Genomic DNA, 22,937 nt, shown 5'->3' with positions numbered 1-22,937 from the left:
TGGCAGCAGACGACCGACGCTAGTGTCTTTGCTACCCGTATGACATGGTTTGCAGCAGTGCCTCTCCTGTGCTCATGACCATATTGGTGGACCCTAGATGACTGGAAAACTGTGGCCTGGTCAGATGAGTCCCGATGTCAGTTGGTAAGAGCTGATGTTAGTGTTCGATTCAACTTTCAAGTCGATATGTGTGCTGCCTCTGGTCTCATCAATTTTCAAACATATTTACAATTAAGTGTACCCATACTAATTCCATCAGTTTGATTGTTGATCAGTTATAACAAGCAATGCATTCCATTGAAACGTCAATTTACCATGGAAGTCATTTACAAAAATGTAACCAGGGACATAAATTTCTCAGTTGTAAATAGTGCTGATATTGAGAATCTTTGTGATCTGAGTGCAGTCACATATTTTGGATTTTCCATCAATGACACAGTACATTTGGGCTCCGAGGACATTTCTTGTCAGCAACTGGATGTTCTCTGCACTGAATTCACATTATTCCTTCTGGTCTGGGAAAAGCCAAAAAGTTCAGAGCTAATATTTCACTGAAACCTATGGCATGGCCTCAATTATTTTGCTCTTGGCTGGTTCCACTGGCACTCCATGGCCAGGTCAATCATAAATTAGACAGGTTGCAGGGGTTGGATGTGACAGAACCTATACATCGAGTCAATGGGCTACTCCCCTGGTTGTCATTAGGAAACCATCTGGCAAAAATCAGACTTTGTGAGGACTCAAGATCATGGTGGATGCTCAATCCAACGTGGACACGTACCCCGTTCCAAAGCCTGAGAAGCAGGTGGGTGGACACTTCTTCTCCAAACTGGCCTTGCCAAGGCACACCCACAACTCCTGTTAGATGAATGTTCACAGAAGATATTAGTGATTAACACACCACACAGTTCATACAGATATAAGTGGTTGGATTTTGAGGTCTCCAGTGCCCCGGCAATTTTGCAGATGTTCCTGGAACAGCTGCTTTGCACTGTGCCAGGTTGCAGCAACTATTTGGATGACATCATCGTCACAGGAGATTTCCCAGAGCAGCATTTAGCAAATCTGAAGTCACTCTTCTTCATTTTACAAGAGGCAGGTTTAGAGTGCAATCTTAGCAAATGTGAATTTTTTCAGCCTTCATTGGTGTATTTAGGCCACATCCTTTCCCACGAAGGCATATTACCAATGCTAAAACACCTTGAAGCAATTGCATCTGTGCTTCAGCCGGTGAACATCAAACAGCTCTGGGTCTTTCTTGGAAGAATTCCATATTACGGACAATTATTTCTGGTGGCATCTTGGATAGCTCTTCTATTACATCAGTTGTCCATGAAGGGAGTGATTTTCGCATAGTTAGCCACTTGCGAAACAGTGTTTAGGGAGCTCAAACAATGTCTACTCTCAGCATGTCTGTATCAGTGTTCCAACCAGGAAGCAGAAAGTGGTTGCGACAGATGCATCAGGCCACTCAGTGGGGCTCATTCTCGCTCGCTGTGAGACTGATAGTTCAAGAGCATCCCATCACTTATGCTTCAAAAGCCCTCACCCCTGCAAAAATGAAATTCTCTGAAATTGAGAAATAAGCGCTGGCACTTATATTTGCTTTGAAGAAATTTTATGTCTTTCTTTATGGCACCAATCTCCACCTGGTAATGGACCATAAGCCATCAATCTTGTTATTCAAGCCAACAGCTCATGTCCCAGATTTTACTGCTCACTGGCTCCAGCACTGAGCATTGTTCCTCTCAAGATGTACCTATGAAATCCATTTCAGAAGCATACCCCAGCACGCTCTTTCCCACCTATCCGTGGACCTGGACTAAAAGTTTGATCAAGAGGAAGTTCTTTGCTGCTACCTGGATGACGAAGCTCAAGAAGCTATAGACAATTTTCCAATTATGGGAGCCTGCATCACCACCACCACTATTCTCTAACAAGTTTGCACCTTCATTATGATGGGGTACCCAGAATGATTGGCCAAGCAACAATCTACTCCTCTTTGGCATTACCATGGGCTATGACACCATTTGTTTCTATTTGGTGGTGTCTCCTTCTAACAACACGCCACACTGTGGCACCTGTTGTGATTTCATCAGCCGTACGATAACAGACCCTACAGTTGCTGCTTCATGTTCATTGGAGTGCTTCCAGGACCAAGCTGCTTGCTCTGCACCGTGCTTATTGGCCGAGCATCAACTGAGAAATAGAGAGCTTTGTCTGTCAATGCAATAGATGTGCAGAACAGCAGGTGACCCCAACTCAAAATCTTTCACCTTGACCAGCACGCACCATACCTTGGTAACGATAGTATCTCCATTTTGCAGGCCTGTTCCTGAATACCACTTCACTCATCATTGTGACAGTTCTTCATACATTGTTAACACCTGTACAATCATGGCAGAAGACACAGTGACAGGGCTGTTGAAGATTTTCACCATTGAGGGCCTGCCCAGACATTACTGACCCACAACTGTCTGCAGCTTTGGGCAGAGGTCTTTGAGAATTTCTGTACTAAGAATGGAATGATGCATATTTGTTTGCCTCATTTTCATCCCCAATCAAATGGAGAAACTGAGAAGTTCATGCAGACATTCAAACAGCAGTTGAAGAAGTACATCCAAGATTCTGTCACGGACACCATTTGGTGACAAGAGCCTGTCAGAGCTCTTACATGGATGTCAACCCAGATCTCCCCTCCATTTACTGCTGCCCACATCCAGTCCCCCAGTTCTTTCCCCCTCTCCAAAGTTCTGGTCTGGCACATAGGTGTGGGCCCAGGGTTTTGGCCGAAAAGATCAGTGGTCCCTAGCTGTGACTTATGAGCAATGGAGGTGATGGGTTTTTTGCTTGATACCAGAGAACAGACCATCACCCAACACCAGCACCAGCTCCAGTTACACGGCTGTCCCCCCCTCTCCCCTCCCTCCCCCCTCCCCCCAGTATTTTTCTTCCCAGTCCTTCCAATGTGCCCCGTTTTGCTGACCTTTGACAGAAGAAGGGCTTATCTTGAGCCCTTCCCCCCCGTCCTCCTCCACCTGCCCCCTACAGTTCCACTGTTAGTTGTTCCAGACCATCACAGCAACAGCGGGTGAGTCTGAACTTGCTAACAGCTTCCCCACCATGGGGCAGACCATTGCTTTAGATTGAGTTACCACAGCCTGGGACATTCCCGAAGGGTGCACCAGCAGAGCGACCGCCATCCTGGACCCCAGACATCGTCATGACATTGCCTCGGGAGTCTGCCACCTTGCTCATGTTCCCACTACTGTCCACCCAGCACAGCCACTGCTGGCCAGGCCACATACAGCGTGACATTCGGGTGCCCATAGACTGGGGGTGTCTGGAGCCTGAGGTGTCACGAGAGACTGCAGGAGAGATGGAGGTTGCACACCTCACTCTCTGCGCTGCATAGGCCGGGTCCAGAGGGGCCTAGATGCTACCAATCACTATTGGTTTCACTTGTTGTACATCTGTTTTTTGTTCCTCTCATTCAATTAACTACTCATGAGTAGATATTGAGCATGTGAGGGCTGCTACCTTCTCTGTATGAGGGCTTACTTTTCCATTGTTTCATCCTGGAGTGTATGCCCAGCTCAGAAAGTACATGGTTTTCTGATGACTAGTGTCCTTTGTTATTACCCTATTATCATATTTTTTCTTAACTTTACAGTATTTTGTTTCATTCTTTTGCGGAAATTGGGGTGGGTAATGGCTCACATTATTGTTATCTGATTGTGTGATTTTCCCCTTGCATATAGTCTCTTCATACTTTGGTTAATGTACCAAGTCATTCAATAAATGTAAAGAAGATTAAGTTTGTCCACCCACTATATCATATTTCCTTTCTTACTTGATACTGGCAATCTACGAACTAATACTTTTATTAAATGACTTTCTTCAATTGTATCACAATATTTGGAGCTTGTTATATGGCATCCAGTATATTTCCAATAACTACCCCCAGTACTATTATAGTATCTGTGGTGCAACAAACAAGTACTAATTTCTCGTAAGTACTTGATGACCAGTACTTCTTATTAAATTTTTCTTGGAAGAGAATTCTTTAGACTATGTTTCCCTATTTTGTAGCATCTCTTTCCAAATAACGAAGGACAAAATCAATCTTCTTAGAACCATTTTAACATTTGGGCAGTGATATAGAAAATACCCTTAAGAAATATGTAGTTTGCGTAGCTCCATATATTATTCTTCAGTAAAATCATTAATGTCCATTAAATCTTTAGTTATATCTCTGAATTGTTCATCAACCTCATTTCTTACTAAGTCACACTGTTAATCACCTAGACTGTATCTCTTCTGTTAAAGTAGACATCATAGCTTGGATTGAGATACTCTGTTATTAATTTCTAACTTTCCTCTGTGTGAATCCCTTATATGTTAGTCTAATTTATGATTCATTGCTTGTAATTTTGGCTTTTAATTCTATTTTTAAGTTATTATTTGTACTATCTATTGTATTATTTCGTACAGCAATTGTCTGTCCTTTTGTCCATGCCAAAGCCTTTTCAAACCTAACATCTTGCATGCCTACATTGACATTTAGCTCATCAACTTGAGCTCTGATACTTGTGTTAGTACTGTCTAATCTATTGTTAAATTCAGCTGTCAGTTCTGCAGTAGGCTTCTATACCTGATCCATCTTGTAGGTCAGAACTTTCATACAAACAAAATAATATTTTGTTCAAATCTGTTTTTCTTCTCTTGCTAGAAACTCTCTGTATGGGAACGGAAACTTATTAAGGAAAACAGTCTTCTATACACCAACTGCACCTTAAGCCCTTCAAAAAACGCAACCAAACAGAAACAAAAACAAATGTAACTTGGCTTTAACACAGCACACTACACTCGATTCTGTGGCTCATAGTGTCAGCAAAATGTTGGAAAACCAGGTCGCTGCAATTGGTGAACAACACTGCCATTGGCAGGTGGGCAGCTGACATTGAATCTGCTAGTTGTTGTGTTGTATTTATGGACCAGTTGAAACAGTAACAGTCCTCTGTAGTCTTAGGTGCCAGTCTTCCAACTCATAGACTTTGTAAAGTCTTTTCCAATGTATATGTTATCGATTGATTTACTTGTTTTTTTTATTGATATATTAAGTCTTCTGAAGTTTATTAATCTCTCTTGGATGTAACTGTTAAACTGCTGTGATATAATTTTTCTGCTGGTGACCATTTTGCTAAGGACAGCAGCAATATTTGTCAAAAATTCTTCTGCCAAAAAATGTCAGTTTCATTTAATGTCAGTAATGTAATCTTCCTTGATTGGTTCTCAGCTCAAATTTATTCTGGACCCTGCACTATGCTGCCAGAATCTTGTGTTCCCATTAGTTTTTAAGTAGCATATATGCCTACGCTAATTAAGAATGTTGTTTTCTTTCAACTTTGCACTGCTGCTTCTTGATTTAATGTTTAGATGAAACTGCATAGTTTAAATAAATTTGGACTTTTTCTCCACTGCAATTGTTCTTTTGGTGAAATGTAGAAAATCTGATACTGTTGCAACTTTCTACTAAATAATAGAAATTACTTCTTCTAATATTGTCTATATCACATCTTCAATTACAGTTTGTGTGTATGAACAAATGCTGTATATAAAATTACAGTGCATACATTTGACATGACATAGCTTGAGCTCTTTATGGCAGCAATGAATGACAGTTTTAACTAATTGATAACAAGACTCTTTCCTGTGTGTTGGACATCATCTTCATTGTCACGTTGTGCTCTTTGTTCAATAGTCTCTCGTGCTTCTTCAAGTATCAGCACCACAGCATCGAATAACTACCAAGCCAACAGGTAAAGCAATGTGTAATAAACTGGTATCGTCATCCCACCTCGAAGATGAATGGCATCTATACATAACAGTTTATGCACAATAACAAAACTTACAAACAGTTTGTGATTCTAAACTACTTAACTAATAAAAATACTTTCACCTGTTGCAATCACCATTTGTGGTTAGGTAGATGTTGGGTAACACTTCACTTCACCAAGGTAATGTGTTATGAGGCACAGTCAAATGAAAACCGAACACCCGCTACAATGGGCCCATGGAATGGTTCCGTTCAAAAGTAATCATCACATGTGTTAAGACATTTATTCCACTGGGAGGTGAGACGATCAATTCCTGTTTCATAGAACACAGTCGGCTGCTGACGGACCCACAACTGCACCCATCCTTGCACTTCCTCATCTGATGGAATCCAGTGTCCATGCATGTCTTTCTTCAGGTCATCAAAGATGTGAAAAATCATTTGGTGAAAGATCCAGGCTGTACAGAGAACATTGTGGTGTTTCCCAACCAAATCGCTGAAGTGTAGCCTTTGTCCAATTGGCCAGTGTGGGGGTGGGTGTTATCATGCAACAGGATGATTTAATTTGACAGCATTCAGGCAGCCTCAGGGCAAATGACAAAGCCAACAGTGGAAACTTGTCACCTCTCCCCAGCTAAAGAAATCTAAACTGTTCATACAAGTGCCAATAAATTCATAATGACCCACTGCTTGCCAAGTTCCTCAAGTGTGGAACCTCAATGCACAGTGCTGTGAAGACACTTCGCAGAAACCGCAATGTGCCATTAAGTCAAAACGCCCAGGAATACTGTCAGACAGAATCATCCTGTTGCATGATAACACCCATCCCCTCACTGCCAATCAGACAAAGACAATGCTTGAGCGATTTGCTTGAGAAACACTGCAACATCCTCTGTACAGCCTGGATCTTTCACCATGAGATTGTCACATCTTTGGCGATCTGAAGAAAGACATGCATGGACATTGATTTCAGTCAGATGAGGAATGCAAGAGGGGCCAAGGAGACGCTATGTTATCATAAGCAGGAGAATTTGTCCAAATCAGTAAAGCTGAGATCTATCATGGCAGTAATGTAGCTACTGGTAGACCTCCTAAAAACCCAGGAAGGCCTCACTTAAGGGTCCTGATGGAGTTTGTCCCACATCTTAGGGAAGGGAAGACTGAGTTCTTAAGAGAGGGACCTTGGCTTAACTGCCTAGATCACAAGAAAGGTACAAAAGTCTATAAAATGCTCCATCCTCAATGTGTGCCACATGCCAGACAAAATCTAGGGATCCTGCCCCCCCCCCCCCCCCCCCCCCCTCTCCCCCTGCTCCCCGCTTCTGCGCCTCACCACCACCAGTTGTAGGAGGCTTGCTCAGGTAAGCAGGGCTCTGCCTGGGTCGACATTTATTTTGTGATTTCCAGTGGAGCGAACTCAAATAAAAAATACTCTTGATGGGAAGGGTGTACCATGAGGTGGCTCTTACACTCAAATGACTAAGAGAGTTCAGATTGTGAGCCTGCCAGAGAAGAAATATCAGGAAAACAGTACCAGTCTGTACTAATACCTTCATAGTAATGAAGTGAGAAGAGGGAACCTCTGGAAAGATCTCCCCTTTCTGTATTCAAAAAGGTTCGGTGTGCATTGTTGGATCTTTAAAAAATATAAAACAGCTTTGTAGAGGTACACTACTATTAGAGACAGTTATGTCACACCCAGCATTAAGCTCCTACGTTGTGAGAGGAGATTACCCCGTTGTAGCTGAAATGCATAACTTCAGCAAAGATGTAATTACCTGCTCAGATGTAATGGAAATACACACAAAGAACCACAAGAAGATTGAGTGTCACAGAAATGAAAACCAATATGAGAATGGTGAGTGGAGTATTGGAGAAAACAGCAACATTTATTTTAACCTGCAGTTCACCAGAACTACCTGAACGTATTACCCCAGGCTGTTTCCACCTTAAAGTTTGACGATACATCTAAAATTTGATGCATTGATTTAAATGCAAAAAATTTGGCCAAACCACTGTGACACGTAAGGGCAGAGCCCACAAATCAGTTGAGTCTTGCACATTCTGTCTACAATTTATAAATTGTTCCAGCAATCATCCATTGTGAAGCAGAAAGTGCAGGATTTACAACGAGGAAAAAATTCAGGAGCTGAAGGTATCAAGAAAAATCCCCTGTGGTGAAGCTAAAATGGCTTTTGAAGCAATACAGCCTCTGACATTTGTTTCTACTTTAAGAATCTAGTCACCAAAAGTAATGCCTCAACACACTCAGACATCAGAACCGAGGACATATATGTGTTATTGTCAACGTACCTGTGGCAGGAGACCTGGAGCTGACCCCAGACTATTCTGAAGTCATAAATGAAAGTCTTAGAAACTCACCCTCATAAAAACATGTGGTATCAAAGGCTTATGCCATCACCTGTACTCATATAACCAACACTTCCAACAAGTAAGGAAGAGTCACAACAAAAAGCCAATCAAAACCAAAGATACTAGCAGTCAAACTATCAGATCAGTGAGCACTCTCCCTTTCCAAAGGCGATTTTGATGTTAAGCGCATTGGTGTCCCCATGGAATAACTCTGCAGTCAAACATATGTGAAAGCAACTGCTCTGAAGCTGCCAAAGCAACCCTGCTGCTACTATGTTCACTATCCCCAGCTGTCATATGCCTATAAGAAACAAAAATATGGCCCCAAGACTATTTTGATCTTTCACACATCACACCTGTATCTGTATGTTACAATCTTCCTCCCAAGGAGAGGACTCCAGCTTATGGGGATATGATGCTCATCAAGATGACACCATAGCCAGACTGTTCCGTTGAACGCCCATTTGCAACCTAATGGTCTTCATATTACCCTTCCCAGAATTACATTCTCTCTTTGCCGCAGTTACATTCCCCAGTTGCCTGTTTTACCACGGTGGACATACACAGAAAGGTGGTGGTGGTGGGGGGTGGGGGGTGGGGGGGGGGAGAGAATTGCAAGAAGGAGTTGTGTTGTGTGACACTGGAAGAGATGTGTTTCTACACTTCAAAGATAATGTCCATTCAAATTTCATACCAGTCACATAAGAGTGATTCTAGTAGCACCTGTATGAGGATGCAAATCAAGTTTGCTTTAAATACATGTTGTAATGTTTGTGAGTGTTAATTACCTTTGAGACTGGACATGGTGAGTTGATGTTAGTCAAGAATGACTTTAAGGTAATACAGGTGCCATGATCAGAACCTAACTGTGTTTGAATGAGGTTGTGTAATAGGGATACAAGAAGCTGGATGTTCCTTCTGCGATATTGCCAAAAGACCTGCAGGAATGTAGCCACTGCACGTAATTGCTGGCAGTGGTGGTCACGAGAATGTACTGTCAAAAGACAACCAGGCACTACCAAGATGGAATACCATTATGTTCAGCATATAGCTCTGGCTCATCATACCACATCTGCAGCAGGAATTTGAGCAGCGGTTGGCACCACAGTGACATAACGAACTGTTGCAAATCAGTTACTTCATGGACAGTTCCGAGTCATATGCCCTGTAGCGTGTATTCCACTGACCCCAGACCATTGTCACTTGTGACTTCATCAATGTCAAGTGAGAGCTCTTTGGAGGGCAGTGTGAAGGTTTGTTGTGTTTTCTAATGAAAGCTGGTTCTGCCTTGGTGTCAGTGATGGCAGTGTGTTGGTTAGTGGGAGGCCAGTTGAGGGACTACAGCCAACCTGTCTGCATGCTAGACACACTCTATCTATCTCTGAAGTTATGTTTAGGGTTGCGATTTCATATGACAGCAGGAGCACTCTTGTGGTTATCCCATGCATACAGACTGCATATTTGTACCTCTATCTGGTGATTTGACCTGTTATGCTGCCATTCATGAACAGCAATCCAGGGGGTGTTTTCCAACAGGATAACTGTTGTGACTCACCGATCTTTCAAAGTGCCGCCGCACAGTTACACGTGTCCTCTACATGCGGCGCTGTCTGCCAGCCATGCAGCAGCCACTCCACCTAAGCGGCCAGCCAGCCAGCAGCCGCCAGACTTGGACTCAGTGCTGATTTGACTGTTATCGTGTACACAAGTCTTACTATGTCTACTCGATCTGTGACTTACATGTATTGTGTCATCTTTGAAATATATGTGTTCAACTTGACGTTATAGCAATAACTCTCACCCATGTACTGCTATCTTAACCCAACATGCTGTACTGTGTGTTGACATATTGCCTTGGCCTGCTCGATCACCAAATCTGTCTCCAATCAAGCAGATATGGGACACCATCAGACGACAACTCCAGTGTCATCCATAACCAGCATTAACCTTCCCTGTATTGACCGACCAAGTGTAACAGGATGGAACTCCATCCCACAAACTGACATTGGCACCTGTACAACAGACTGCATGCACATTTGCATGCTTGAATTCAACAATTCAGGCAGTTACACTGGTTATTAATCTAATAACATTCCACAATTGCAATGGCCTATCTCACACTTACATTAACCTGTAATCTTGCAATGTTGGTCATTTAAATATGTCACAGAGACAAATGTATTCCAGAAATTTCACTACTTTACATTAATTACTTTTTGGTGTTGCAATTTTTTTCCATCAGTGTAGTATAGCTTATGATCCATCTCCCATCTTCCTTGCTGCTTGGTGACTGCAATGCCCACCATTCCAACAGCTATGCTGGATCAGCTTAACATCGTCTCCTCTAACACAAGTACACACACATTTCTTTCATATTCTATAAGTTCATTGTCACTACTGGATCTCTCCTGCAGCACACAGCTTTCTAACTGTCTCAAATGTTCTTGTCTCAGAAACACACTCAAATGACTATTTCTGGTGCATAACTCACTTTCTGAACCTTATGCAATCTGTGCATAAGAAATTGGCATTTTTCTAGAGGTTACTGGAAGCATTACTCCTTATTGGTGACCTGTGACAAACAGTAGTTCCACAGCAGTGAAAGCCAGGTAGAGTACCTCTCCAACACTAAGTGTCTTTCCTCCTGTGACAAATGCCAGTTCCTTGATTGAATGAGGAATGCCAATATATGATTTGTGCACGAAGATGTACTCTCTGTGTCTTTGAACACCACTGGACGGTGCATGCAAAGAGCCTTTGAATTATCAGTTGTAGCGAAAAAGGCTCACAGATCTCATTTGTTAATTCTCTTAACCATTTTACTATCTCTTCCATCATTTGGGATAAACTTCATTGTGTTGCTGGCAAGGTCTGTCTTCCAATACTAGATCTGACCATTGCAAACAATATTATAGTCTATTTTGTTGATACGAGCTGTGATAAAAAAATAACTGGAATTTTTCAATGTTGCCAGTTTTATACATCCAGGTTTCAAGAACTTTTTTTTACCTTGTTGGTAAACATGTTGCTGACTTATGTATGCATTTTCAGCTGTTTTGTATTTTTAGTTTATTGATGACAGTCGAAAAGGTTATACATGGTTGTGAGTGCACAGTGAATTTTTAATTTCAAAGAAGATGATCAAAGAATTTGCATTAAATTTTGCTTGAAAAATGGAATAAAAGTGGAGCACCGCATTCAAAATGTTGACTGTGGCTTTTGGTGAATCTACTGTGATGAAAACAAGAGTTTAATAGAGGCATAAATGCTTCAAAGAGCGTCAAGAAGACGTTGAAGATGGTGACTGCTCTGGATGCCTTAGCACATCAATTACTGATGATGATGTGGAAGAAGTAAAGAAAATGGTTCTGTAAAATCACCAGATCACCATCAGAGAGGTTGCTGATGATGTCAGCTTACCCTTTGGCTCATGCCAAGCAATTTTTTCAGATGTTTTGTGCATGAAACATGTAGTGACAAAGTATGCTCTGAAATTGTTGAATTCAACCAAAAACAGTGTCGCTTAGACATTGCTCAGGAATTGCTCAGTGAAGTCAACAGTGGTCTAGAATCTTTAAAGAAGGATATAGCAAGTGACAAAACATGGGTGTGAGGGTATAACATTGAAACCAAGATCAAATCGTTCCAGTGTAAATTGCCTGAATACCCAAAACAAAAACAAAAACAAAAATTGGGAAGTTCGATCACATGTGAAGGTTCTTCTCACTGATATCTTAGTTTATAATGGGATAATGCATCATTATTTTCTGTCTTATGATCATATATGGTCAACAAGGAATACTACCCATAAGCTATGTGCTGTTTGCACGAAGCAGTCCAAAGAAAACAACCAGAATTGTGGCAATTACTGATGGAAATTCCATCATGGTATTGCTCCCTCTCACACCTCAATGCTTGTTCTTGATTTTATGGCAAAAAACAAAACTGTTATGTTGCCTCTGCCACCTTATTCATGCTACTTGGACCCCTGCAACTACTTTCTATTCCCAGGGGTGAAGAGATCATGAAAGTAAATTGTTTTGCCACCATTGATGAGATAAAAATGGGATTGCTGAAGGACCTGAACACCATAACAAAAAGTGAGTTCCAGATGTGCTTTCTAGATTGGAAAAAGCATTGGTACAAGTGTATTATATCTGAGGGGGATTACTTTGAAGGGGACAAAGTTTATGTTGATGAATAAATAAAGATTCTTTAAGAAAAACAAAAATTCCTGTTACTTGTTGATCACACCTTGTATTTCCAACACCTTGGGCCAGCACTTTGCAGAGGTTTCAAGTTCCACCTATTACCATCCCACTTTCATACATCAGAAGTGAATGGCGGAGGTTTGGGAGATCTCTTTCATTTCTCATAACTGGGAATGCTACAATATTGCTTTTATTGCAAAGGAGTACAGTGATGCATGAAACTGATCCACCACTTTGTGGTCATCCAGAACTACTTCTGTGCCGTGAATTCTGGTAAACTGATAGAAAGGAGAGGACTTGTCCTCTTGAGGCTCATCAAATCATCCAATAGTATTCCACTAAATGTTATCTTGTGGGGCTATTTAAAGTAAATTGTGCGTGCATGTCAGCCAGTGTATCCTATTTACCTACAATAGCTAATTGCTGATGTTTGTCATTCTGTTCCATGGTTCCATTGTTCATGCTGCAGTGTTTCAGACTGTTATCATAACATTGTGCACTGCTCTGTCTGACCACAGATGTCATCATTTCAAGTTGGTCCTTCATTAAGTGACTTAGTGAGTGAACATTGTGTACCACATCCCTTAGATATAAGTACCTGTATTCTAATCCTAGTCCAGTCTGTGTCTATAACCAATCACATGATAAAAATAGTATTTTTCATGGCAAAATAATGAAGTCTTTGGAAAAAGTATGCAATATTGCCACATCACAAGTAGCAGGTTATAATCAGAAACATTCAAAAGAAAGAAGGCTCCAACAATGGACTCGAACCATCTTACACTTGAGTATCTTTAACCATGTCCCTGCCAAATGAGCTGTTGTGAAACATATAATTGGCTGGCAGATCTAAATAATATCCTACCTTCTTGGACTCTTTGCAGGAAAATCCTAGTTGTAGTGTATGTATTGCTCACATTAGTGATATCTTAATGGTTCTGTTTCTAATGTTGAATTAAAAATGGCAGTATCAGTTTGTGGCATTTTTATGTGGTGGAATGATGTAATGTTGGAATAGCATTTCTATGGATAGTGGTTAAATTCACATCCCGAAACCACTTATGGCAAATGACAGAATTGTTCTGTTGTGAAGTACATAGCTGGTTCTCGTCCCCATCCTTCTCCAGTTTGAAATAGTATTGCATCATCATCAACAGGATGACATTCCGTCACTTCTTTCTCTCTGTCTCCAACACCCCCCCCCCCCCCCCCCCCCCCACTCCCCACCCCCATCCCCAATTGTCTAGTGCATAAACCCGATCATCTTGTTGTATTACCTTCCTCTGTGAAGAAGGGTCAAGATTTGCATTCTATTTATAAACTGCGGGTTATGAAAGAGTAAACTGACTCAGCCAGGGCACCACTTCACATATTAAGAAGGAGCATTTAATGTTCTTAGATCATTAAGCAATGTAAGGCAGTGAGGCCCCCATTTATTCTATTTTGATATTATTGTCAGAGTTTTCTTCTATAGTTTGAAAATTTTTTTGCACATTGTGTCTGTCTGAGCCACAGAACACTATACCAATATCTAATGATTGAATGAGCATTTGCACAGTAAATTACTTTGATGAAAATACTGTTATATATTGAAGAAATGTTTTATTTACCATTAGCAGGAGATATAAATGCTATAGTTGAGATGGCATTAGAAGATCCCTGACAGCTCACAGCACTGTTGTCATGTTTCAACTGTGAAGCACTAAGAGCTGCAGGCGGAAACAATAGCCATGTACAGAGCTGTGACAGTAGTCATTGTCATAGAGACATTTACAAAAGCATCTTACGTTATTGGCTGAGGTAGGCCCATTAAGCTGCTGCCCCCAGCCTGCTGCAACTTGTTATGTCTTCCTTTGCACTCAGTGAGGTTCTTTAATGGATACAGGAACAAGGAACAGAAGCTGTTCATGAACAGAGAATTTCAATATTAATTTATTCTTCATCTAATATCAAATAGTAAAAATAATACATAAATGTGTTGCTGAATTTGCAGCATCAGTAGTTAACAGTAGATCTGAGCGTAGAAATATATACAGATTCAATACAATGTCTATTCAGAAGATGTCGAGTACTGGCCACTATGAAAGTGTGTAAGTGTTATTCAACCGGCAAACACACAAAATTGGGCCAGGGCATGAAGGTTTGAACTTAAACACACCTGCTGCTTGAGCTTCAGAGGGGGGATGCTTGCATGTGCCATGGATGTGCCACGGATAACGATGAGCCTCATTGCTTGGCTGGAGACAGAGCAGACTAGACCCATGTCTCATCATTGTGTCTTGTTAGCACCATTGAAATTGCCCCAGAAAACAAGTACATGACACATCCAGATGCTCAGGTAGGAGCATGGAGGGTGCTGACAACTAGTGACAGCATCAATGTTCATGGAAATAGTGACCTGTGATGTTGGCAGTAATGGTGTTGCAGGTGGCCAGGCAGAGGCTTCCATCAGTCAGATAGCCATGGATGAAGGCACCTGCTCGGTAAGCTGTGTAGAAGACTGCATTGTGGCAGGCAGATGTGGCTGTGTCATGGTGGCCTGACATCGTGCAATGATGAAATCTGAAACAACTTGATCTGCAGCAAGACAGAATACAGTATGAACTCAGAAACATCAGTAAGGCATCTTCACCTGAATGTGAAGCCTGAAGTTTTGATATTTGTGTCTTTGACATTCAAACGAAAAGTTTGGCCTCGCTATTAGAATGTGGCGAGAAAAGTGCTGTACTGACTTGCTGTACTCCGTTGTGTATGCAGAATTCCTTGGAAGAAAAAGAAGGTCAATTGTCAGAAACAGTTGTTTGTGACAAGCCTTGGGGAGAAAATAGAGAAGCGGGCGCCTTGATAGTGCTGGCGGCATTTATTGAATGTACCGAGATAACAAAACGATATTTGCTGTAGGCATTGATGATAATCAACCAGATCTGTCCAAAAGGGGCCAGCAAAGTCTACATGGAGGCATTGCCATAGAGTATCAGAATGTGGTCAGGAGAAAAATTCCAGCTGCAGAGCGGTCTGTTGTCAATGCAAGCACAACATTGTGCCCTTACACATTCCACCTGCTTATCTAAACCATGTACAATGGTGGCGCATCATGTGCTTAGTGCGAACAGTTCCCCAATGACGTCTACATAGAACGACTTAACACTTGCTGTTGCAACAGGGAGGGGATTAACACTCTTGTTCATTCATTAGACATGTGAAGCAGAATCACATCATTCAGAAGAGATAAACTATTCGTGCTAAGGGGTCGAGAACACATTTTGGAGTGCACGGCCAACATTTGCGAAGGTAACTTTTTAACAATTGTAGTGATTGGTTGTGCTCCGTGGCTTGTGTGATCTGCTTTGAATCAGTAGGAAAACAATCCAGTGGTTGCATATCAGAAGAATCAATATGTAAGCAGGAAGTATCCAATGCAGCATCTGTGTCGACAGGTAAATGACCTTTGCCTTTCGCGGGCAAGTGCTCTACCATCTGAGCTACCGAAGCACGACTCACGCCCGGTACTCACAGCTTTACTTCTGCCAGTTTCATATCAGCGCACACTCCGCTGCAGAGTGAAAATCTCATTCTGGAAACATCCCCCAGGCTGTGGCCAAGCCATGTCTCCGCTATATCCTTTCTTTCAGGAGTGCTAGTTCTGCAAGGTTCGCAGGAGACCTTCTGTAAAGTTTGGAAGGTAGGAGACGAGATACTGGCAGAAGTAAAGCTGTGAGTACCGGGCATGAGTCGTGCTTCGGTAACTCAGATGGTAGAGCACTTGCCCACGAAAGGCAAAGGTCCCGAGTACGAGTCTCGGTCGGGCACACAGTTTTAATCTGCCAGGAAGTTTCATATCAGCGCACACTCCGCTGCAGAGTGAAAATCTCATTCTGGAAACATCCCCCAGGCTGTGGCTAAGCCATGTCTCCGCTATATCCTTTCTTTCAGGAGTGCTAGTTCTGCAAGGTTCGCAGGAGAGCTTCTGTAAAGTTTGGAAGGTAGGAGACGAGATACTGGCAGAAGTAAAGCTGTGAGTACCGGGCATGAGTCGTGCTTCGGTAACTCAGATGGTAGAGCACTTGCCCACGAAAGGCAAAGGTCCCGAGTACGAGTCTCGGTCGGGCACACAGTTTTAATCTGCCAGGAAGTTTCATATCAGCGCACACTCCGCTGCAGAGTGAAAATCTCATTCTGGATCCATAGGTGTTGTTTGACTGGCTGTAAGGTCTTGAGGAGGCGGCTTCCTGTACGGACGGAAGTGTCCCCGATGATAACGGGTCGAGATGACAGGAGACGTGGGGGTCGAATCTGCTGGAGCCCCGTGCACCAATCTGCCTGTTGCAGCAAGTCCGGTTGTTATAACAGGAGACATGGGCGATGTGCCTGCGTCCGTAGGAGAAGGAGGCGAGTAGAGTTGCTCCGACAGATGATGGTCGTCTGGTTCCTGCATGGGCATGTCTCCTGGTGACGTCAGTTCTTGTGCTGGCAGCGATATGATGGTGAGAGGACTGTGTTGTAAGTAATGAGAGATTCCAGTATCCCGAGCATCAGGTAGAGCCGAAGGTGGTGTAGCGGCATCCGGAATAGGCGTTGTCGGCACACGAGGCTGAAGCTGGTCCGAATGACACACTGCAACACCCGTGTCCATCTGTATTTCATACAGGTGTCGGCCATAGTGTCATAAGATGAGGCCAGGACTCCATTTTGGCCACCTGCCATATCCCCGTACCCATACAAGATTGTCGGCGGTGAACCAGCCAAGCGAAGGCACCCGCGGCCATGAGGTGGAAAGCCGCAGAAGATGAAGTAGCGTGCAGGGCTGTCCTCCATGTAAGAGCTCAGCTGGGCTGTGGTCGCCCATTGGGGTGAAATGGTAAGAAGCCAGAAATTGGAGAAGCGCATCATCAGCAGCAGGAGAAGTCAGGAGTTTCCTCATCAGAGCCTAAATGTGCGGACCAGTTGTTCAGCCTTACCGTTTGACTGTGGATGGAACGGAGGGGCTGTGACATGCATGATGCCTTGATGGGCACAAAATCCGCAAAATCAGAAGAGGCAAATTGCAGACCATTATCAGTAACAAGAGTAGAGGGAAGGCCTCCAAAAAGAAAATGTGAGCTAGAGCATTGGTGGTTGCTGCGGTGGTAGGCGACTTGCAACGAACAATGAAAGGAAAGATAGAGTAGGCGTCAATAACGAGAAGCCAGTAAGTACCTAAAAAAGGTCCTACAAAGTCGGCATGAATACGCTCTCAGGGCTTCTCAGGTGAAGGCAACGGTGACAAAGATGACTTCGGGGCGGCGGCCTGTGACGCACAAGGACCGCAGGCAGCGACCATGTGTGCGATTTCAGAGTTGATGCTGGGCCAGTACACATGACAGCGCACCAGAGATTTAGTGTGAGAGACACCCCAGTGCTCTTGGTGAAGGAGGCGCAAGATCAAAGCACACAAAGACGCAGGTACCACAACACGCGGCGAAGCATTTTTGGTGGAAAGGAGGATAACACCATCCCTAGGTGTGAGGTGGTAACGCAAAGTGTAGTAGTTCCGCAACGGATCAGAAGTCTTAGTGGATGGACGACCTGGCCAACCCTTCTGAATACAGTGTAAAACCCGGGAGAGGGTAGGGTCAGAACCCGTAGCAGCTGCCAGCCGGTCCCTGGTGATGGGGAACCCATCCACAACCCTCCGCTCGGCAACATCCAGGTCGAAACACAAAAGTTTGTCCCTATCGAATGTCAGATCAGGATCCATGGGAAGGCGAGACAGTGCATCAGCATTCACATGTTGAGCCGTTGGCTGGAAATGAATCTCATAATTGAAATGAGACAAGTAAAGACCCCAATGCTGGAGGCAGTGTGCAACCTTGTCGGAAAGTGACGTTGATGGATGAAACCAGGAAACAAGTGGTTTGTGATCCACAACAAGGTGAAATTTGGATCCATAGAGAAAAACACCAAACTTATGAAGAGCATAAATAATGGCCAAAGCTTCTTTTTCAATTTGAGAATACTTTCGTTGGGCATCCGTGAGCATTTTGGAGGCATAAGCAATGGGTTGTTCAGAACCATCAGAAAAACAGTGCGCAAGGACTGCACCGACCCCGTATTGAGAGGCGTCCGTGGCAAGAACAAGATGGTGGCCAAGTCGATAAGTAGCCAGGCACAGGGCCTGTTTCAGCATAGTCTTCAATTTCTGGAAAGCCGCATCGCACGATGTGGATCAGTGAAAAGGCACGTTTTTATGCAACAGGTGATGCAGCGGCTGAGCCACCGAAGCAGCAGACGGTAAAAACTTGTGATAGTATGCTATTTTCCCAAGAAGGCCTGCAGTTCCTTAACAGATGTAGGGCAAGGAAGGGCATTGATCGCAGCGACAGTTTGCTGAAGCGGACGAATACCATCCCGAGAGAGTTGTAACCCCAAGTACATGATAGATGCCTGAAAAAATTTTGATTTCTGAAGATTACACTTAAGACCGGCAGTCTGTAAGACATGACAAAGCGTGTGGAGATTTTGAAGATGTTTTCTCAGTGGTGGGGCCAGTGACAACAGTGTCGTCCTGGTAATTTATACACCCAGGGACAGTGAGCAATAATTGTTCCAAGAATCACTGAAGAGAGCAGGGGTGCTGGCAACCCCAAATGGCAATCGTTGGTATTGATAGAGGCCAAAAGGCATGTTAAGGACCAGAAACTGCTGGGAAGTAGCATCAAGAGAAAGTTGATGATAAGCTTCTGACAGGTCAAGTTTAGAAAAATACTGGCCTCCAGCAAGTTTTGTGAACAATTCTTCAGGCCGAAGCATAGGGTAAGTGTCGATAAGACATTGAGCATTTACAGTTGCTTTGAAATCACCACAGAGACGAATATCACCATTTGGCTTAGCAACGACAACAGGAGAGGACCACTCCCTGGAAGTGACAGGAAGCATGACCCCTGAAGCAGTGAGACGATCCATCTCCCGTTTGACCTGATCACAAAAGGCCACAGGAATGGGCTGAGCCTGAAAAAACTTAGGCTGAGCAGTGTGTTTGAGCGTGATATGAGCTTCAAAGTCGTTTGCACGGACTAACCCAGGAGAAAAATGGGACGAAGATGTCGTCAACAAGGAATCTAATTGAGCATAAGGAACAGCATCAGAGACGATATTGACAGAGTCATCTATGGAGAACCCAAAAACGCGAAAGGCATCGAAACCAAAAAGATTCTCCGTGCTACTATGGTCAACCACAAATATGGGAACAGTCAAACGACAGATTTGTAAGATACCTCGGCAGCAAATTGTCCCAAGAGAGAAATCTTCTGTTTATTGTAAGTCCATAATTGCCTAGTGACAGGTGACAGGATTGGAGAACCCAACTGAAGATACGTCTGAGAATTGATGATTGTGGTAGCAGAACCAGTATCCACCTGCATGCGAACATCTCGGCCAAGTATTTGCACAGTGAGGAATAACTTCCCTGAAAGGGAAGATCATGTATGCAGTCGGATTTGCAAACGGATGACACATGACCCTTTTTCTTGCATTTGTGACACACGGCCCAACGGATGACACATGACCCTTTTTTTTGCATTTGTGACACACGGCCCAACGTTGTGGTCAATCTTCTCGTGAATGTTTCCTAAAACACCGCGGACATGAAGGAAGTTGCCGTGGGTTTTGCTGCAGTTTCTTAGAGGCTTGTTTACAGCTAGGCCGAGGCTGCGCTTGGGAGCGTACTGCGGCCATGTCGGTCGGCGGGGACACGTCACACGCTTCGTCAACATCACACAGAGGTTGTATTTCCCCGACGTCGCCCCATGCCTCTATTTGCGCTCCAGCTGCGCGAGAAATTTCAAAAGACTGAGTGATGGATAGGACTTCATCTAGAGTCGGATTTGCCAACTGAAGGGCGCCGATTGGATAATAGCATCCCGAACCATGGAATCGGCGTAGGATTCTTTGTGAACGTCAGTAACAAATTGACACTTTCACTGAGGCCGTGAAGTTCAGCAACCCAAGCGCGATAGGATTGATTCAGTTGTTTTTGACAACGATAAAAGGCAACACGAGAGGCTACCACATGCATTTGCTTTTGAAAATAGACGGACATAAGTGAGTACATTTCAGCAAAGGACAAAGATGCAGGATCTTTCAAAGGAGCCAATTGCGTCAACAACCAATACATTTGAGGTGAAATCCATGAAAGGAAAGAGACTTACATGTTTGTTCGTCTACGACATGAATGCCAAGAAGTGTTGTCGAAGACGTTTTTCATAATCAGACCAGTCTTCCACCGTCTCGTCGTAAGGAGGAAAAGTAGGTAGAGACGACGACGAGAGACGCCCCGCATTTGAGGCCGCGATGAAATCATGAATCGCATTTGTGAGAAGCATTTGCTGTTCTATGAGACCTTGCAATAGTTGCTCTAAAGTAGCCATGGAAACATGTGGGTCAACGATGGAAAAGAAAAATCACTACCTCGTCGCCAATTGTTGTAACTTAAAGTTCTTAAAGTTGAACAAATATATTTCAAGGAAGATGCAATACGTGAAAGTCACAGGTCAAGTAAACAGAGTAAGACGTGTGTACACTTTAACAGTCAAATCATAACTGAGTCCAAGTCTAGCGGCCGCTGGCTGGCTGGCCGCTTAGGTGGCGCTGCTGCTGCATGGCTGGCAGACAGCGCCACATGTAGAGGACACGCATAACTGCGCAGCGGCACTTTGAAAGATCAGCGAGTCACAACATATAATCTGAAGGACTCAAATGCACCAATACCAAAAAATATTTGGGATCATGCGTGAGTGGACTGTAGCAAAAGGGACTTCCTTAGTTGTGTTTTTGTATTTTGCAGGTAAGCATCATGTTCCATGCACTGAAATGCTATCACTGTTATAGATGGTGAGATGCACTCTTGATGTTTGCAAGGATGGTTGGCCAATTTTTTCGTATGTATCTAGGTTAAGGAGTGCCACAGGAGCTGTGGTATTTAGTTGTAAAGGCATCTACTGGTTACAGATACACAATGTAATCCACAGTTTGTGACATGCTCTCTGAAGACAGTTGTCCATTCTGTGTTGTGAAAAACTGTGTTAGATTACTTTAGTGAAATTTGAGATTGGGAGAGCCTTTTGACGTGTTTGGTATTTGCATTATCTGCATGTGTGTGCATATTCTGTCTCTTCCCTTGTCTTATTTTTGAGCAGGAGGAAGTGCAGTATCTGAACATGAGATAAAACTGAAGAGCTTTTTAGTCTTTTGCGGGCAGACTAGTTTTGTATGTCCCGTGCAATGACAGACATTGCATTCAGCTTGTCTGAAGAAGCAGTTCTTCCGATCATTGGTGACATAGCATTTCACGCATGACTTCACTTTGCGTGGAGCAGGGGCAGTCTAATAAGTGTTGTGTTGGCAATGCAAATGCTGGATGTTGTGTGTATGGCCTTGTTTATATGGTGCTGACTTGTGAGTGCTGGGGCTGGGGCTGTGGCTGCGATATGGGTTGTTTGTCTCAAGTAAAGCAATAACTGGTGGACAGAAGACTTGCTTGGCCATATCTTGAACTTCGCGTGCTTCAATAACTTTAAGCACTTCACTAAGGCTAGTGTTGTGATGCTTTAAAATTTCAGCCCTCAATCTCTGATCTGATAGATTCTGAATTATAGCATCGCAAAGCATTTCACACTGACAAGTTGCGCTACCGACACAACTGAATTTACGGTCTCTAGCCATGCCCTGCAATTCCACAATCCATCCTTGATATGACTGATCACTACAATGTTGCATGTGTGTACATTTTCTGTGTCTTCCCTTGTCATATTTTTGAGCAGGAGGAGGTGCAGAATCTGATCATGAGATAACACTGAAAGGCTTTCTAGTCTTTTGCGGGCAGACCAGTTTTGTATGTCCCTTGTGTATCTGGGTTTGGGACTCACTGAGGGGAAACAATTTCACTAGGAGGCAGTAGGTGTACATGCACACATGCATGTGTACTACACATGAAAAGAAAAATGCATGACATGATTCACCTGTGATTTTGTAGGCATTGAAATGTTGATGCAGCCATTTTATGTATTCTTTCCATGTTTCCTTCTTATCATCAAACTGTTGGAAGGGCAGAGGCAGTAGCTGAATTCCTTCATTAGCTTCTGGTGTGTTTTGCTGCTGGGCTGCTTGTGCTTGTACGAGGGGAAAAAACTGCTGACAGCAGTTCTGTTATTTGTTGACTCTGAAAATGAACAAGACATATTAGACACTGCACATATTAGACACTGCAGAGCACTTACACATTGTTCTCCCTGGCTTGCCATAATTCCTTAAATAACTCAGCTTAAATATTTCAGCTAAATATGTGCATATGCACAAAAAATAATTCAGTAGACTTAAAAAAGATTGTCCCACTCTGGTATCCAAAACTCCCCATCCCATCCTCATCACCAGTTTGTTGTGTCTTCCTTTGCATGCTGTGTGGTTCTTTGGTGGATACAAGAACAAGGAACAGATGCCGTTCTTGAACAGAGACTTCAGATGTTTATTTAGCTTACATC

General features: G+C 43.2%; 1 protein-coding gene across 1 annotated transcript in view; it reads left to right on the top strand.

Moving 5' to 3' along the window:
• Positions 1-22,937, top strand: part of LOC126175900 (uncharacterized) — a 215,129-nt gene that overhangs the window by 13,017 nt on the left and 179,175 nt on the right. The window lies entirely within an intron of this gene.

This window comes from Schistocerca cancellata, chromosome 3 (assembly GCF_023864275.1).
Source record: "Schistocerca cancellata isolate TAMUIC-IGC-003103 chromosome 3, iqSchCanc2.1, whole genome shotgun sequence".
Classification (NCBI taxonomy): Eukaryota; Metazoa; Arthropoda; class Insecta; order Orthoptera; family Acrididae; genus Schistocerca; species Schistocerca cancellata.
Note: the sequence above shows the minus strand (reverse complement) of the source record. Positions and strands in the feature narration are given on the sequence as shown.